Source organism: Psammomys obesus, unplaced genomic scaffold (genome assembly GCF_907164565.1).
Source record: "Psammomys obesus unplaced genomic scaffold, mPsaObe1.curated_primary_1811, whole genome shotgun sequence".
Classification (NCBI taxonomy): domain Eukaryota; kingdom Metazoa; phylum Chordata; class Mammalia; order Rodentia; family Muridae; genus Psammomys; species Psammomys obesus.
This window is the reverse complement of record NW_026590435.1, coordinates 1,049,716-1,070,498: the sequence shown is the minus strand read 5'-3', so window position 1 is coordinate 1,070,498 and position 20,783 is coordinate 1,049,716.

Here is a 20,783-nt window from a genome sequence, read left to right as displayed (position 1 = left end):
CAACCCTGACTATGATCTACCAGCAATAGGTCATGGAGTCAACAGAGGGTCGCTTGCTTCCCTTCTCTTTCAGTCAGAGGAGAAGAGTTCTAACATCATCCCTAATAAAAACCATTAACATGGATACTAAAAACATAACCATTAGTAACAGTAGATGTAACAATAAGCTCAGGAATTATAATATAAGAACACCGGATACAGGCTAAACACTGCATGACAGCTCTGTTAAGGTGGGAGTTATCTACACGTTGTGAGGATCTGAAGCCCAGAAGGTAATTCACTTCAGTTCACAACTACATTAGCAGTCTCACAAATAAAATTAGTTATTCAGTTAGATTTCCAACTGAAGTCCAAAGATGTACCTTCATTCATCTTGCTAAGACTTACATAAATGTAGTCCGATGTTTCCATACAATTTTAAGTTTCTTTTAGTTCAGATTATAGTTCTTGCAAAGGCCCCATAAAATAGGGATTCCCCATTTAACTGAGCACCTATTGTTGTATTAGGTCATTAATATTTACTATTGATATTAAGCAATTGCTCAACATTGTGGCTGGTTGTTTTAACTGATGATTTAGAGAACAAATGGTGGCTTGTTTACACAAACTTGAGACAGCTGATGCTTAGAATAATTATCACAATGCAATGTCTGGGTTTAAACCAGATAGTGAGGGAGAGAAATCAGCATTTAAATGAACAAGGGTAAGGTGTATACATTCCAAAAGAACATTATACCAACAACCTATTTACCAGACATTGTTTTCTTCACACCTAAAAACTTCTAAATGCTCACATGGATATTAGGTGTGTCTATGTGTGGTTGTGTGTGCACGTGCATACAATACTGATCACAAAACATACTTCAGTAGAAACCCTGTAAGAACACAGATGCAGCTTGTTAAACCATGTGTGGTGACCTGTAATCCCAACAGTAACAGGTTGAAACAGGAGGATCAGTAATTCAAGGCCTGCCTTCAAAAAGGAAATTTTTTTAATTAACTGTTAAGAACCTATGTGGTCTTCTGCACAGCTCCCTTCTAGTAGACATTTTCAGCTTTCCAATAAAATCCTAAGAACTACATCTATATGCCAGTCATAAGAAGAAGACAAGTAATATCCATCCAAGTGTGATAGACTATAGCAAGCAGTGGCAGACTTAACATCTTTTGTTCCAATAGACCCACCAGTGTTGTTACCATTTCAGCAACATCCCTCTTGAGAGTTCTCAAATACAGGAATGTTAACAGTTGTTCAAATTCTCCATTTGATACTACCAATTCATCAGGTGACTAATGGGGAGATTTATGCTATATGTGCTACTAAGAGAAAAGACTTCTGACTTAAGCCATGATGTTACTGGGAAGTTAAAATGAAAGGAAGCACTGAAGAGTAAGTGAAATATAGTTCAGTCCTCAGAGGGCTAACTTCCAGATATAGGTCCCCTATAATTTACAATGGCACTGTGCCTCATATACCTAATGTTCCAGTTGAAAGTATAAATTAAAAATACATTTAAGGTGGGCATTGTGGCTCATTCTTAAAACCTCAGCCCTAGCCAGGCATGCCTGTAACCACAGCACTCTGGGATGCAGAGGCAGGCAGATCTCTGTGAGTTGGAGGCCAGCCTGGTCTACAAAGAGAGTCCAGGACAGCCAGCACTTCATAAAGAAACCCTGTCTGGGGGCAGGAGGGGACTCCACCGTGGAGACACTTGAGACAAGATGACTGCCGTGGGTCTGAGAGCAGCAGGGCTACAGACTGAGTCCCAGGCTAGCCACAGCAACAGACTCTTTCAAAAATCCAAATAAAGGATGCTGAGATTGTTCAGCCTAGGTAAAGGAGTCTAGCCAAGACAGACAACCAGAGTCTCCAAAACCCATGTGGTACATGAGAAGAACCAGTTCTCAAAGTTGTCATCTGACATCCAGATGGACACAACAGCTTGTGCACACACAAACTAAATAAATATAACAACAACACAAAAGTAAAACAGGTAAATAAGTAATGCACTTAAGGGACTTTAATGGGCTGAGGGTGTGGAGTAAGAGTAGAGTATGAGCTGGGCACAGTGGCACACGCCTGTAATCCCAGCACTAGGGAGGCAGAGATAGGCAGATCTCTGTGAGTACAAGGCTAGCCTGGTTACAAAGCAAGTCCAGGACAGCCAAGGCTATTACACAGAGAAACCCTGTCTTGGGGTGGGGAGGAGAGTAGAGCATGTACCTAGCATCCCATAAGCACCTGCATAAACAATGCATTTAATACACCTGCTAAAAACCATTATAGCTTAGCTTAGCCTATCTAAAACATGCCCAGAACTTTTATGTTAGCCTCCAAATGGAAAAAACTATCAAACACAAACCTGGCTAATACTAAGTGTTCAATTGCTTATTGTAATGCATGTAAATACTCTACTGAAAATAAAACACAAACTGTCTGAAATGCTTTCACACCATAGTACAACCAAAGTATTGTTAAGCCAAAGCATTGTAAATCAGATATAATTCACTTAAAAAAAATAAAAATCTACTTAAAAAACTGAGTGTGGATTTGTACTGTAACAAATGTCCTTTAAGACAACTCTGTAGAACTCAGTCCCTAATGCACTAGAGCTGTTTAATGCAGTAGCCACTTAGCTGTAATAACAGTGAATCTGAAATATAGCAAGTATCACAATGCAAATAGTACTGCTTAAGGAATATAAAGGGAAAACAAGAATGTTACTGATAATGTCACATTTCTTATTTAGTGCGTGTGTGTGTGTGTGTGTGTGTGTGTGTGTGTGTGTGTGTGTGTGTGTAGAGAGAGAGATGTTGGCACCATGGTGCACATGTAGATGTCAGGAAGCAATTTCTAGGACTGGTCATCTCTTTCCACCATATGGGTCCCAGGAATGAAGCTCAGGTCATCAGGCCTGGGGCATGTACCTAACGTGCTAAGCCAAATCATCAGCCTGTCTTTCATCCTTCCTTCCTTTCTGTCTTTAATGTGAATGTTAGGAAACTTGAAGTTGTATATGTGGTTCATGCATTATTTTCATCAAACAAAGCAACTACAGAAGAACGGCTCTCTGGAAGCTTTCTATACAGTACAGGATCTCTTCTGTTTCTACTGTGAGGGTTTTTAATATTTATTTTTACTTTCTTCACATGTGTGTGTGCACACACACATTTGTGAGGCCAAAAGACAGAGTTGGATCTCCTGAAGCTGGAGTCAAAAGTGGTTGTGAACTGCCCAAATGTGGATGCTGGGAACCAAACTCAAGTCCTCTTAACCACTAAGCCATCACTCCAGCCCCGTTGAGTTTTCTTAAAACACAAACAAATGCATCACTTTAAGAGGATTTCTCCACATTATCACTCTATAGGTTAATTCCAAATGTATTCTTTGAATGGAAGCATTCCAGGAGATATAACCCTACAGCTGATTGTGTTAACTGAGTCTACTAATAGGGAAAAAAGGGCCAGGGTTCCAATTGAAATGTTTTTCATACTTATTCAGTGGTGCTGAGGACCGAACTGAGGAATTCACAAGTGCTAGGAAAGCCCTCCCTGCCACTGAACTACAACCACATTCTTAAAATAGCTTTTTTTGTAAATGTTTACATATCAGAAAGAAATGTAAGGAGAAATAAAGCCTTCTTCTTTTCTCAATTCTGTCACCAGCATTCAAATTTTCCTAGTCTTAGATATAATAAAGATTTAACTCAGACAGTTTTACCTTATTATGTTTCTAAGGTTCCTTTCTAGTATATTAGACAGTGGCAAAATAATTCTAATTTATCAGAGATACAATGTCTTATAGGTTCTGTTCCATGGACTATGGAATGAGTTGCTATATTTTCAAACAACTACTCTTGAGTATAAATTCTAACTGTAACTAAAGAGAATCTGACAGTCACTGCCACCCATGTTCACTGTGCCCCCCCCCAAATCACTCTAGTGTGACATCTCTGTGTCTAACCTGAAAAGATGGCACACTAGAAATTTTCCCCCTGTTGAACACCCTAGCAAGAGACCTCGTGAGTATGTGACTCCTGTTGCATTGTCAGGGAGAGGCTGTTGCTGAAGGCTTGCTGCAGTGATTAAATTCACAGGACTTCTCAGCAGGAGTAGCATAAATCCGCAGGTGCCTTGGTGGGGCATTCTTTCGACATGTAGGATTTCTTTGTTAAGGATTTTGGCTGCTTTGGTTTTATGTTGTTTTGTTTTTAATACGCAATGAGGTGGCCACTGCAGTTGCAAGAATTTTCCAACTCTACACTTCACAGTCTCTCCAGTGTGAATTCTATTTGGAGGCATTTTGTTTTGTTTTGTTTCGAGACAGGGTTTCTCTATGTAACCTTGGCTTGTCACTTTGTAGACCATGCTGGTCTTGAACTCAGAGAGATCTTCCTGCCTCAGCCTCCCTGAGTGTTGGGATTACAGGTGTGCACCACTGTGCCTGACTGTGAATTCTATTTTTAATAAGGTCTGAGCTACCAATGAAGGCCTTTCTACACTCGGTGCATACATACAGCTTTTGTCCTGTGTGAATTATCAGATGGACAGTAACATAGGAGACTCCAAAGTAATATTTTTTTCACACACATTACATGTGACCAGTTCTCCTCCAGTATGAGCTCTATGGTGAAAAACAAAGAAAGAACAGAGGCTGAAGAACTTCCCACACTGGACACATTCATAGGAATTCTCTCCCATGTGGGCCCTTCCATGCTTCATGAAGCAGAGATAGCACTGAAGACAGTCCATACTTAGTTAATTTGAAGACTTTCCCACATTTAGCCTTACTTACATGACTCCTCTTCAACATGTATTCTCTGATACACGATTAGGTTGTAACTCATGAAAGATTCTCCAGTAATAGACCTCTTTTGCCTGAGAATCCTCTGAAACCCAGTGAAATGAGACTTCTGACTGAAATCTCAGAAAGGTCTACATTCACAGCAAGCATAGGATTCATTTCCAAAGTCATTTCTGTTTTCCAGGATATGGTCTCTAATAAAAAATCCCCTCACATCTTTTCTGCACAGTTGCCTTTCTGCAATAACTGCATCTTGGAGACAGAGATACACAGAATCCTTGCAGGAGGCACCGGTTCATTTCTGTCCAGCATGTTCCCTGTACAGCCAGGGATCATATAACTGAAACACGTAGTAAGGCTTGCTGATGGCACTCTTCTTACAGGACTCTCCAACATGAACTGAGGACTAAACAGATTTACACTGTCCCCAGGTGTGTAAAAACTACAGCCTTTACCTGACCTCTCAATCTTCTTTAATGGATGACCCTTCTCAAATGCCATTCTAGGTATAGATGGTAGATTTCTATCTGGTCCTCATATTCCCAGATATTTCTTAATGCAGATAAAAAGGAATCAGCCCTGATGAACCTTCCCATGTTCACAAAATTAAGTAGTTCTTGAAAAATGTCTTGAGTTGTTGCTTCCATCGGATTTTTATTTTCCAAGCTGTGGTTAAAGAGAAAAATATATGAATCCTTCTAGGTAGGGAAGTGTTGATATAAAATTTTTGTGGATTCAAATGCTTTGTTCAAATCCTTGTTCATTCAAATGCTGATTTATCTACCCCACTATCTGGTTTCAATCTGGACATTGCATTGTGATGCTTATTCTAAGCATCACCTGTCTCAAGTTTGTGTAAACATGCCACCATTTGTTCTCTGTATTGTCAATTAAACATCCAGCCAGTGCTGTGCAATGGAGAGAATCCGGTGGAACATCCTGGTCCTGAGGGGAAGAGAAGGAAATGAGTGAGAGGGAGAGAGGAGAGCAGAGATCAGCAGGCCAGGACTTGGAACCATGAGGAGGGTCTTGGAACCAGGAGGAGAGATGAACTGGAACTAAGATATGACTAAAAGCAAGTATAATGGGTGAAATCTGAATGGTAGAAAACTATGCAGGCTTGGAGGTTTCGGATGGAGTAACTATTGCCCAGCATTGTGCTCTAGGTTAATTAAATAAATCCTAGTCTCTGTGTGGTGATTTGGATATACAGCTGGATTAGGAATAACTGCTGCTTAGCTAAAAGATTAATCAATAATAAATATTAATAACCCACAACAAGAAAGGGAGAAAGAAATAAAGGAAGAAAGAAAGAAGAAAAAGCTAGAATTTAAAATGGTGCCATTAAACTACTTAAACAAGCCAGGCAAGTATCTACTAACCCCACTCTTTACACATTGTATAGACAATTCCCTTGTAGAGTCATACTGAAGAGGAATGGGTATACAAATTCACAGCAACACTACTCCCAACATATCCAAATGTCCACCAACTGGACAAATCATGAATAAATTGTTAATATACATACTTCAACAAAAATAAATAACTGGTTGGGTATGGTGGCATATGCCTCCAATGCCAGACCTGAGAGTGTTGTAACAACAGGATTAGGAGTTCAAGGCCTGGTCTACACAAAAAGATCCATTATTTTAAACAGTTAAAAGGACCAGGCAGTGGTGGTGCCCACCTTTAATCCCAGCACTCCGGCGGCAGAGGCAGGAGGATCTTCGTGAGTTCAAGGCTAGCCTGGTCTACAAAGTGAGTTTCAGGACAGCCAACACTGTTACACAAAGAAACCCTGTCTTATAAAACAAAATCAAACAGAAGAAAAAGTTAAAATGAGAACTACAGGGATATGAAACAATTATTAGCAAACCTTCAAGCACATATTTTGTGAAAGATGGAAACCCAAAGTACACAGTGTGTTTACATTGTAAAAATTCTGAGACATGTTCTTGCCTATATTTTTATCATGTTTATTATATATGGAACATTTGGGAGAAATGCGAGTGTAAATACACATACACACTCATACACGAGCAAAATAACCAATTAGTTATGTATCCGTAGATTTATTTTTTCAGACATGCACCTACAGGATAGGAAGACATAAAGATAGGAAAGACAGAGCCATTTTATAGGGAATAAAAATAGCGTTAGGGAGTTTTTAAAATAGTTTATTTAATTTTATGTGCATTAGTGTGAAGGTGTCAGATCCCTTGGAATTGGCATTACAGACAGTTGTGAGCTGTCATGAAAGTGCTGGGAATCAAACCTGATCCATTTGAAAAGCAGACAGTGTCCTTAACCTCAGAGCTATCTCTCCAGCCCCCAGCTTTAGAGATTTTTAATCTTAACAAACAATAAATAATATATACCAAAGAAACCTGACCTCGTAGAAGTTGAACAGATGGACTTTTAAGGAGCTTTCAGCCCGCAAGCACCAAGTGAACAGAACCCCTGGTCTCTTCACTGCACATCTGGAATAAAGAAGCCATTATTCTAGTCCTACTTGGAGCCACATGATCACCTCCTACCATCTGACAAACAATAGCTAACGATATCTCATAGTTGTTTCTGGGAAAGCTGTATCAGGTGAGAAACAGAGCTCCTCAATGGTGTCATGGACACTAGCTCCACCACCTTGTAACATATACTGAAGGCAACCCTGTGTACTCACTAAAGATTTCCCATGACCCCAACTGTTACATGACTTTTTAAAATTAGTTAATTAATGTATTCATTTTACATCCCAATCATAGGTCCCTACCTCCTCTTCTCCCAATGTCACCCTTTCTCTTCCCCCATACCCCCTCCTCTGTTCCTCAGAGAATGGGAGGACCCCCTACCAACCCACCCCAGCTCATCAAGTCGAATCAGGACTGAGCTCATCCTCTTCCCCTGTGGCCTGGTGAGACAACCCAGCTGTACCTGCCTGCCGGACTCGGATTATTCGTGGGGTCTCGAAGAGGACCAGGCCTGAAAGAAAAACGGGCGAGAGAGAAGAATGGGACCAAGTAGTTTTCCTTGTCAAAGTCCGTTTATTGTAGGGCAAGACTTTACTTTTATGCTCAACGAATAAGGTAGTAGAATAGGAGGGAGGGGCGGGAGGCATTCCAAGGTTTTATCATTAACTGTTAAAACCGGTCAGGTGGGGGGTGGTTCCCAGTCTCAGGAAGCAATCTATCCAGGTGGTCAAAGCTAATTGCAGCCTCTGGCACCAGCATCCGTCCTAATTACGTGCCTGGGATTCTTGGCCTCCGGCACCCAGCCAGAGGAAAGTGATCAAAAAGCAGTAACAGAGACCATGGAGCAAGTACAGAGACTCATGGTTCCTGGGGAACATCTGTTGTCCTTTTCAGTTCTCTCAGCTCTGCAACACAGCAGTATCCTTGGACCCAGACTCTCATGGCCACCTCCTCAGGGACTACATCCCTCCCTACCTGCCCACAAACCCATGACATCTTTTCCCATCACACTAATCTCTCCTGCCCTTGAATTCAAGCTTATTTTGTCTTTGTACTTGTTATCTATCTTCCCCTTGGGCCAAAAATGCCCAAATAATATGTTCAGACTATGCAGCTGTGAAGGTTTGTAAGTGAAATGTCTCCAACCCATTCTTGTGTTGAAGGTTTGCTCCCCAGATGATAGGGCTATTTGGGGAGCTAGTGGAAACTCTGGGAGCTGGGGTGGGAGGCTGGTTGGGAACAGAACATTGGGGGTGTGCTTTTGAAGGCTATCTTGCCCCTAGCCCTTTTATCGCTCCTCCACTATCCTTTTCCTCTCCTTTATCCCCTCTTTTTCTTCCCTCACTCCATTTCCCTCTTCCCCTCTCTTCTTGGATTCTAAAAGATGAACACTTATACCATGAAGTTCTGCCCCAATCCAGACTCAGAAACAATGGCACCAGCCCATCAGAAACTGTAACTCTGCAATTGTAAGCCAAAATAAATCTTTCCTCCTTTACAGTCATTTTATCAAGCAACAGAAAGTCTAACACAGCAGACAATACACCAGCCAAGATACTGGGTTTATTTTAGCTTGTAATTACATCACACATTTGTAACAAAAAACAAAAACAAACAAACAAACAAACAAAAAAACCCACTTCCTTCACTGGCCTGATATCTTTCAATAGACAAATGAACGGTTTAAAAACCCTAGCAACAAGCCAGGCAAAGTGGCTCCGGCCTATAATCCCAGCACTAGGGGAGGCAGAGGCAGGCAGATTTCTGTGAGTTTGAGGCCAGCCTGCTCTACAAAGTGAGACCAGGACAGCCAAGGCTACAGAGAGAAACCCTGTCTCAAAAGACATAATTAAATAAATAAATAAATAAATGATAAAAATAGATAAATAAATAAATAGATAGATAGATAGATAGATAGATAGATAGATAGATAGATAAATAATCAATCAATGGAATCGAACAGAAGACCCAGAAATAAACCCACACACTCACAGACACCTGATTTTTGACAAAGATGCCAAAACCATACAATGGAAAAAAGATAGCATCTTCAACAAATGGTGCTGGTCCAACTGGATGTCTACATGTAGAAAAATTAAAATAGATCCATACTTATCACCCTGCACAAAACCGAAGTCCAAGTGGATCAAAGACCTCAACATAAAACCAGACACATTAAATCGGCTAGAAAAAAAAGTGGGGAATACCCTAGAACTCATTGGTACAGGAGAAAACTTCCTGAACAGAACACCAACAGCACAGGCTCTAAGAGCAACAATCAATAAATGGGACCTCATGAAACTGAAAAGCTTCTGTAAAGCAAAGGACACCGTCATCAAAACAAAGCGACTGCCTACAGATTGGGAAAGAATCATCACCAACCCTTTATCTGACAGAGGACTCATATCCAATATATATAAAGAACTAAACAAGCTGAAAAGCAGCAAACCAAGTAATCCACTTAAAAAATGGGGAACAGAGCTAAAGAGAGAATTCTCTGTAGAGGAATATCGAATGGCAGAGAAGCACTTAAAGAAATGCTCAACCTCATTAGCCATTAGGGAAATGCAAATCAAAACAACCCTGAGATTTCACCTTACACCCATCAGAATGGCCAAGATAAAAAACTCAAGGGACAACACATGATGGAGAGGTTGTGGAGAAAGGAGAAACCTCCTCCACTGCTGGTGGGAATGTAAACTGGTACAACCGCTCTGGAAATCAATCTGGCGCTTTCTCAGACAACTAGGAATAGCACTTCCTCAAGATCCAGCCATACCACTCCTAGGCATATAACCAAAAGAGGCTCAAGTACACAAAAAGGACATTTGCTCAACCATGTTTGTAGCAGCTTTATTTGTAATAGCCAGAAGCTGGAAACAACCCAGATGCCCCTCAACTGAAGAATGGATGCAGAAACTGTGGTACATCTATACAATGGAGTATTACTCAGCAATGAAAAATAAGGAAATCATGAAATTTGCAGGTAAATGGTGGGACCTGGAAAGGATCATCCTGAGTGAGTTGTCCCAGAAGCAAAAAGACACGCATGGTATATACTCACTCATATAAACATACAACATAGAATAAACCCACTAAAATCTGTACATCTAAACAAACTAAGCAAAAGAGAGGACCCTAACTAAAATGTTCAATCCCCATCCTGAAAGGCAAAGAGGATGGACATCAGAAGAAAAAGAAAATAGGAAACAGCCTCGGAACCTGCTACAGAGGGCCTCTGAAAGCCAGAAGAAAACAGGAAACAACCTTGAAACCTGCCACAGAGGGCCTCTGAAAGCTTCTGCAGTATAGACTGTCAAAGCAGATGCTGAGCCTGATGGCCAACTGATGGGCAGAGTGAATGGAATTTTATGTAAGAAGTGGGAAATAGTAAGAGCTGGAGGGGACAGGAACTCCACAAGGAGAGCAACAGAACAAGAAAATTTGAACACAGGGAACTTCCCAGAAAATCATACTCCAACCAAGGACTATTCGTGGAGATGACCTGGAACCCCTGCACAGGTGTAGCCCATGGCAGTTCAGTGTCCAAGTGGGTTCCACAGTAATGGGAAGAGGGACTGCCTCTGACATAGTCTGATTGGCCTGCTCGTTGATCACTTCCCCCTGAGGGGGGAGCAGCCTTATCAGGCCACAGTAGAGGACAATGCAGCCACTTTTGATGAGAACTGATAGACTAAGATCAGAAAGAAGAGGAGAACCTCTCCTATCAGTGGACTTGGGGAGTGGCATGCTTGCAGAAAGGGGAGGGAGGGTGGGATTGGCAGGGGAGGAGGGAGGAGCTTATGGGGGGGATACAAAATGAATAAAGTGTAATTAATAAAAAATTAATAAATAAATAAATAAGTAAATAAATAAATAAATAACCCAGCAACTGAAAAATGGAGGAAAGCTTAGGCTACGTAGAGAGGCATTATCTACAAAAAAAAAAAAAAAAAAAAAAAAAAAAAAAAAAGTTAACCTATAATTATTTTAAAACACAATGATGCTTAAAACCTCCTGGCTGAAGAAACAGATGTCCTAGGGAAAACTGCAAAAATCTGAACATAGATGGGTATCAAATGATAGTAAGAAACTACTGCTCATTTGCTTAGGTGTGGTAATGGTGTTAGTAGTTGTGCAGAAGAACTTTACCTTAAATACAAGTAGTAGAGAAATATTTAGAGGTAAAGTGTCTTACTTAAAAATTTATTTCCAAACAGCATATACAAAAAATTCATATTTTATACATATATTCAAATGTACAGTCATATATATGAGAACATACATATATCTTATAAATATGTATATAATACACATATACAAAAATACATATAAACACAACACATATATAAGTCATACTCACAAATATAGATATATGAGCATGTACACAACACATATATAGTATCAGAACATAATATATAACTGTTATATATGACATGTATTAACTGCTAAATTTACATGATATGAGTGGATGTTCACTCCTCTTTTTCAGTTTTCTGTTATAATATTTCTGAAACTTGTCAAAGTACAAAGTAGATGGGAAAGATGTAAATGCTTCTGGGAGAAGTACTCTAAGGTCAGCATTCATTAATAACTTGGCAAGAATAAATTTAGTACCATATTTCTCATAAGGTAGATGTTTACAAATGAGCTAATGGGAGAAACCTTAAGAAATCCATCAGTTTATATAACCTGAGAAAACACCTAACTTGCAAAATCTTGAAGACCAGATTTTAAAGTAGCAAAGAACAAGAATTCCTATCATCTCAGCCTCTAAGAAGTGAAATTAGGGTACCCCAAGAGTGTTCAAACCACAGGCTACACTAGCCAAATATGGAATATGTTGGGCTTCCAGGTGCTACCAACAGCTGACAAGTGATCCATGGTCAAGGCTATTTGATTTCTTTACTACATAAGCCAAATACAGTTCTAAAAGTTCCAAGCAAATAAAAAGAGGGTACAGCAAGTCACATCAGAATTGAGCACATCCTCCCTCCATGGCCTGGCAAGGCAGCCCCTCCAGGGGGAAGTGATCGAAAAGAAGGCAACAAAGTCCTTGCCAGAGACAGCCCCTGTTCCTCTTACTAGGGTACTCACAATGAAGACCAAGCTGCCCATCGGGTACTTAGGTGTGGGGGTCCTAGGTCCAGTATATGTATGGTCCTTGCTTGGTGTTTCAGTCTCCACAAGTACCCTTAGGCCAAGGTTAGTTGGCTCTGTTGGTTTACTTGTGGAGTTCCTGTTCTGTCCAGGTCCTTCTATGCTTCCCCCAACTCTTCTACAAGGCTCTCTGCACTCCTCCTCCCAATGTTTGGCTGTGAGTCTCAGCATCTGTTTTGATCGATGCTAAGGAGAGGCCTCTCAGAGGACAGCTATACTAGGCTCCTGTCTGCAACCATAGCAGAGTGTCTTAATAGTGTCAGGGGTTGGCTCTCTCCTTTGGGATGAGTCTCAGGTTGGGCCAGGCATTGATTAGATATTCCCTCAATCTCTGCTCTTTGTCCCTGCACATCTTGTAGGTAGGGTAAATTTTGTGTGGAAGTTTTTGTGGGTGGGTTGTAGTTCCCCTCTCTCCACTAGGAATCCTGTCTGGTGGCCTCTTCAGTCTCTATGAACCTCACCACAAGGGGTCTCAAGTTAGAGTCATCCCCATATCCTCCCAGGAGCTTACCCTGTTACAGGTCTCCAACTTGTTTCAAAGATGTCCCCACCCATGGTTTCTCTTATCTCTGCAAGCCCTCTGTTCTCCCACCCCCACTGTCCTCTCCACCTTCATCTCCCTCATCACTGTCTCCTATCCTGTTCCCTCTCTTCAACTACTTCCACTGTATATTCTGTTTTCCCTTCTGAGTGAGATTCAAACATCCTCCCTTGGGCCCTCCTTGTTATTATCTTCTTTTGGTCTGTGAATTTTAGTGTGGTCATCCTGTACTATATGGCTAATATCTGCTCATAAGTGAGCACATACCATGAGAAACTTCTTAATTACAAATAGAAACCTTATTTTGCAGGGACTTCACACAAGGAAAACAAGAACTTCTTAATTACAATTAGAAACCTCAGCTTGCAAGTAAGTAACATAGGACAAACAGGAACTTATTTTTAACTGTCTTAACTGTTAAGAGTTCTAAACACAACTCTAACCTGCAAGGTACATTGTTTCTGTTTTGGCTTCCTATTAATTTGCCAGGTATATTGTTTTGGTCTCACAGTATATCGATGGTAAAAGCACATTAACAAATGTGAGATCTAGGATTCAATCCCCAATACTGCAAAAACCAAAAGTAAAAACAAAATTCTGCAAAGTAATGTAATGCATACCCACTGCAGAAAATCTAGAAAATGTATAAAATGTTAAAAAGCATAAAAATCATCCATAATCTCACTATCAAGTCTTAAGTACTTTTAATTCTGCTCCTCTACCTAGAGGGTAATTTAACATATTTTGAGGCCAAACTGTTTATTTAACTTGGATGCATACCACACTAAACTTTACAAGTAGTTTCCATGTCATTAACATCTTTTGCTAAGTGTTAAAAAATGGTGAATTTTCCTTAGAATCTGATTCAGATGATTCCTAAGTACTATATTGAAATTAAAAAATTAAATGAAAGGTAACGTAATGAATTAACAGCCTTTATTGTACAATGATGCAAAATGAAATTCAAAGCATTAAAGAAGCTCATCTTTAGTAAATACTATTTCATCAAACATTAACTCTAGCTACAATTCAATATGTAACTGTGCTTGTTTCAAATACATAACAATATATGTATATAAATACACAACATACATATGCAAAAACATTCGTACTCATACATATTATACATATGAACACACATATAAATATGTATGTGATACACATGGACACACAAAATTCCTTATAAGCCCACACATAAATATACATGTTACATATACAGATACAGACTTAAGCATACACACAACAACATAATACATAATGGTTACATATTACATGTAGTAAATTTAGATGTTGGGTAAGGGGTCAAACCAAATGGAAAACCATCAGTAATAAGAATCCTATTTTACAAAGACAATGTTCAAGTATCTCCTAAAGTATACTGCTAGAAATGAGAAAAAAAAAAACAAAACACTAAAAACATGTTTATTTTGATGATGTAAATTATAATCCTGGCACTCTGAAGACTAAGGCAGGAGGACTGTGTACTCACGACCAGCCTGAGCCACAGACAGTTGTAAGCTAATCTGTGCTACACAGCAAGCCCATCTCAAAACAAAACCTGAAAATTGCATGTTCACAACAGGGAAAGAAAGACAAAGAAATATGTCAACTCAACATCTTCATAAGATGACTACTATCCCACAGGGAAAACAGAAGTGCTAAGAGCTCCACGCATCACACAATTGATAAGAAAAGCAAGAGGCAAAGTTCAAGCTACATCAAGCATGCCAACTCCACACATTCACACTCCATACTCCATACTGCTTGAGGCAACATGTACTCTAAATGAGAAAACTCTACAATGGCCAGGGGATGCTAGAAAAATGCTGGATGAATTGCATACCCGCTCTGTGATCTTGTAGTTACAGACATGGCTTTTTTTTTTTTTTCGTTCACTCAACAAAAGTCTACTGTACTCTTATTGTGTGCCAGACTCTCTTCTAGTCAACGATGTTTAAGCAGTGGATCTGACTGATAGCATGGTAATAGAAGAGAAAGCAAAGAACAAAACATACCATTGTTACCATCTAACAACTCGCTCTAAAAACTTAGGGTCTACCCAGACCTGGTATTTGTTTTCTGGTTTAGGGACACTTGTTCCAGTTTTTTGTTTGTTTGTTTGTTGGTTTGTTTGTTTTGTTTTGTTTTTTAACTGCTGTTCGGAAAATCAAGTGAACTCAGGATGCACTGCCTAGGGTAGCAAACTTGAGATCTGACTTCCGTTTTGATGATACATATGCTTATCATATGTAACTCAGCAACGTGGTTCTGAGGCCAACAGCCCATGACTAAGCTTGTGAGGACTCTAGCAATTCGTGAAATGAAGTAGTCATGGTTTTAACTGATGGAAGGTCATGATTCCGACAAGTTCCCTGGTGACCTTGCAAGCGTCAGAGGCAGGAGAGCAGGTAGTGAGATCGGAAGTGAGAAAGTGGTTAGATTCTGGAAGTTTCTGGGAGGTAGAGGCACTGGATTTTCAAGACACAATGGGGGAGAGGGTGTGGATAATACAAAAAAAAAAAAGTGAACGCTGAGGATGGAGAGGAAAAAATAATTTAGGGAGAGACTACATTATGTGCTAAGCTTAGAATCCAACCAAATCTGGGATGTCTGACCCCTGAAAGGAGTGGACATTAGGGTCCTGTGGGTTTAGGCAACCCAGTACAAGCCTGTAATGGTGGATAAGGGAAACGCTGCAACTAGCAGGGAGAAAAGCAAGACGGATTGACGGATTAAGAGACTTCATAGCCTCTAGGAAAGAGAAGCCAGTCACACAGGTGCAGGGTGAGGACGCTGTCTCTTGAAGGAAGGGATGAAGGGGATGTAGAAAAAGGGTTGGTGGGCAGAAGGGTACAGAGAAGAAAGCTCGAGAGGAAACAGAAAACAGGTACTCCAGTGTCTAACGCTGGGGGGAGAGCTGCTTCTGCACGAGGATATGGAGGAAAGCAGCTAGATGAGCCCTGGGAGAAGCGCGTCTAACTCAGGGAGTCCAACCCAAAGAAAGAACTATTATCCGCGTCCTGTGAGGTGTGAACACAAGTGGGATAGCAGCACAACTATGCTGCGATCGCCCAGCCCGAGTTTCAGACCCCAGGATGGCCAGAAACCAGGTCTAGGGCTCTGTTCTGCCTCTGCAGAATTCTTTGAGGAAGACAGACTCGAGAATCCGAGAGACGCCCACTGACCTCCAAGGGCACAACCTCCACGTCTCGCGCTACTCTAGCTGCGAGCCTGCGCATGCGCGTTAGGTTCCCGGGAGATTTTTCTTGAGCTGCCTGACCTCACTAAAGGCTGACTGTGGGCATCCGGGTAACCAGACCCAAGAACCCCCCCCCCCCCCCCAGGGCGGATGCTTCCTATTCCCTTCAGGTCTCGAGTTCTGAAGTTTAATAAGCTGAAAAACTCCAGCCACTTGTCCTAGACTGCGCAGATCTCCTCTGTGTGGTCGTTGTCTTGCAATGGCACCTACCTCCGGAGTCTCCTTCCCGCTGCGGGATATGGCCCTGCGCGCCAAGCGAGGCCAGCGCCCTTCCATTTGTCACCGGCTAGGAGTTCTTTTCCTGGCCAGTTAAAGAATTAAAAGGCAGGAAAAATCTCTAGGGTGACAGTAGCAAGGAAACTGAAACGCAGCACGCAGGATCAGACAGAAATCAGCGCGTCAAGAATGTCTTTTATTAGTTGTTAAGGGAACACACAGAAAAAAAGGGCCTCTGCAAAGCAGAAACCCAGCTTGTTCTCCGAGACGGTTTTGTTGTTGTTATTGTTGTTAAAAGTCTTTGAAGGGTCTTCCGTTAATTTAGGATCGGTCAGTTTGAAGACAGACAGGAAAGCTGACTGACCTATTTCTGCTGTTTAAACATGTTTGGATCCAGCCTTGAACTTTTAAGCCGGTCTATCAACACAGGCCCTACTGGCAGAGAAAAAGCTCGTAATGCCTTTGTTTAAGCTGCCAGGATTTTGTCTCGGGTGAGGAAGAAGCCAGCCATGTTGTAAATTCATCACCCCTACTCCCTAACCACGGCTCTCTCCTTAACTGCCTGCCTATCAGGAAGTGACTAACTTCTTACTCCCTCACACTCAGCTGCACCGCAGCATTTGAAAAAACATCTCCTAGTCCGCCCTTCAAATGCTGTGGTACAAATGCTCTGAGTACAGGGGTGTGCCACATAAAGCAGCCAGCTTATGGCTTCACTTTTATGTTGCGGTATAGCTTTCCATGGTGCATCATAGGTGGAAAATAGTACTGTTTTTCCAGAATTGTTAGAGGAAATGGCTATGTGCCAGGGTTTATGGCTCGCAGTTGCAACATCAGTATTCTCAAACTCAGTACTTGGGAGACCCAGGAAGGAGGATCTCTGAGTGAGTTCTCTGCCAGCCTGGCTTACATAAAGGGTTACCACTCTGGCCTGGGCTACATAGTAAGAGACCACCCCACCCTTTTTAACTAGAAACTGCTGTGAATGTCCACGGTCTCTTGGCTAGGGAGTGCCTAGGACTGCAACTGTTAATGAAACTACAGAGTCACATAAAAGACTTCCTCCTCAGTGAAAAGCAAAATTCGGAGTTGACTTATCAAGTTGCTTTGACATGGCCTTTGTCAACACTTTCACATTATTCATCCGTATACAGTATCCTGGGATTTCTAGAACATGTATTGAAACTGAACACTGCCGTGAATTTGTCGGCCAGTTGGATTTCTTCATTCGTAATAACACAGATTCAAAGTGTTTGCCAACACTTTCAATGAGTTTTCTTTGAGATGCTGGATCTTAACATATTTGAATACCATTCCTATGTAGGCTCCATGAACTGCAGTGGTCTTTTCTCTATTGCTTGTCTTTTCACTTACATAATATAGATTCTCTGATGGACGAGAGTTCTTAAATTTCCTATACCCTCTCCGATATTTATTTCACTTTAAAATGTTTGCATATGCCAAGATAAAAAAGTTTGATATTCTCAACTAGAAACTTTCTATTTAAATAGTTTGTTTACAGCAGGGGTGATCAAATTATAGCTCCTTGGTAAAAGCTACTCCAAACCTTGTGTGTTTGGACAAGAGGTTTTTTTTGTTTTGTTTTGTTTTGTTTTTTAATGGTTTTATTTTGGGTTTTTGAGTCTATGTAGTCCTTGCTGGCCTGGAACCTGTGGCAATCTTCCTGTCACTGCCTCTAAGTACTGAGCTTTACAGATGAGTACCACCAAGCCTGTCTTATTTTGCTAAATGACTTTAAAATTGTATTTCACAGTGAAAATACAGAGAATTCAAGTTTCAGAGTCCATAGGTAAAATTTTATTAGACACATTCACATTCATTTGCTTACAAGTCATCTACAGTCACATTACAGTCATTTGTGGCTGAGTAGCTGCAGCAGAAATTATATGGTACACATATAACATTTTTTCCCTTGCAGAAAAAAATTGCTGATAGGGATAGGATATAGATTTTAACTATATAAAATATTTTCCCAAAACCACAAGATAACACTTCACACCACTAGGACAAAAAAATAACAAATGTTGGTGGGGACATGAAGAAATCAAAGCAGTCATACAACACTGGTAGAAATGTAAAATAGTTGGAGTGATATGGATATCAGTTTTTCAAAATGCAAACAAAGACACAGTAATTTCACTCCTCCTAAGTATCTACCCAAGATTACTGAAACTATATTGGCATGAGTTTGTATATGTGTTCAAAACACCATTATTCTTAATAGCTAAACAGTGGAAGCTGAAATGTCCATCAATAAGCAAAATATGGTTTTAATCATATGGTAAAAGTTTTCAGCCACAAAAGGGTTCCTATTACACGAAGCTTCAAAACATTATGCTAAATGAAGTTACAAAGGACCATATGTTTTGTTTTTCCATTGATGTGCAATGTATAGAATTGGCAAATACACACTGAAAATAGATTCGTGGTTGCCAAGGTCATAGGAGTGGGAGGATACTATCAGGTACAAAGGTCTTTTCCATAGTGAAAATGTGCTGAAATTGAAGAATGCAGGTGATTGAACCACCTTGTGAGAGTAAAACTCACTGAATAGAATACTTGATTTTTTAAAGATTTATTTATTTTTGCATATGAGCACTCTGTATGTATGCCTATATGACATGAGAGCATCAGATCCCATTATAAATGGTTGTGAGCCACCATGTGGTTGCTGGGAATTGAACTCAGGACTTCTGGAAGACCAGCCACTGCTCTAGTACACTTAATTTTTTAAAACTTGAATGCTAGTCTATTTTATCAGAAATGATACTTAATGCTGAGTACCTTTGGTTATCAAGTCTACTCCTATGTATTTATTTTCTTCTGATAGGACTTGTTCATATTCTGAAAGCATTTATCTTTCCACAATCATAGATCTTATTCTGCAAATGGACTTTTTCTTTAGCAAAACTTTGTTCTCCTTACCTGCCTCTGCAATGAAGCCACTTCCTTATGAATGAAGGAAGCCACTTGCTGCTCATGAAGAAGTTTCACCTTGACTTAATTGCTCCTATGTGAAACTCACATCATGGAAGGTTTCTCCTCTCTAAATCCTAACCTCTTGTTGACATCACTTATCACACATGCAATTGCCCTTCATTGTGAAAGGAAGTGAATGATCAAGCTTAAAGTCACAGGACTGAATATGCAATACACCTTGGGAAGAGTATCTTCAACAGTTATGCAGGTCATCATAGTTGTCTCTAATTTTTTGGTGGGAGGACTGGCAGCAGTACTTTAATTAAGGGTTCCCTGTTACCTTCTGGCCCCATGCCACATCATGCCACTCTAGTCACAGTGGTTTCCTGGCTTTTCAAATATGGTATGTTCTTGCCTCTGTAGGAATAGTCTTCCCCCAGTAACTACTGATCCATTCCCTCGTGTTTCATTGGTCCTTATGAAACATCTCAGGCCTTCCCTAACCCATTTTTGACATTGTAATCACTTCTATTCAAAATATAAACCCCATTCCTCTTCTCAGCTTCATTTCGTCCCAGGCATCACAACCATCTGATACATAGTGGTACTTGTTTTTCTCCCCTGCTGAATTGTAAAGTTTGTTCTGCTTTCTGCTATAGTACCAACTCTTCTCTGTACAGTTGCTAAACTAAGAGAGACATGAAGTTGGACCAGTCTAGTGAACAATCTGCAGGCATACTCTGCACTGACAGCATATGATAGCATCCTTTAAAATCAAAAGGATGTGGATTAATGGAAACTAGTAAGACAGTGACCATAATTATAAGTGACCCCACAATCTCCATGTTGGATATGCACCCTGCTCTAAACAGCACATTCTTGGGCTCTGTACAAGCTTTATCATGATGAAATGTGCCTTCTTCTTGGGCAATCAAGTGAGAGGAGATGGGAGTAAAGTTAAGGAAAATCTACTCTATCTTTTCTGAGATTTCTTTTCACTAAGGCTACTCATTCACAGGATTTATAATTAATTTTTGTTGTTGCTTGGGTCAGGGGCTCTATATAGCCCTGCTGTCCTGGAACTTACTGTAGACCAGGCTAACCTCAAACTTAAGAGATCTGCCTGCCTCTGCCTCCAGAGTTCTGAGATTAAAGATAAGTGCCACCACCCAGATACAGTCATAATGTTTAATTTTCCAAACTAGTACTAGAATTCAGAGCTGTTAAAATGATGAAAGCACAGCAGTCAGCAGAGCCAAAAGTCTTTTTCATTAAAAATGTAATGGGTATGGAGTAGAAGGGGTTGGTTTACTTAACTTGATTGCTAAGAGAACATATTCAGAATACTTCTGTCAGGAGTCTAAAAAGAAATATCAAGAGAAGTAGATCAACTAA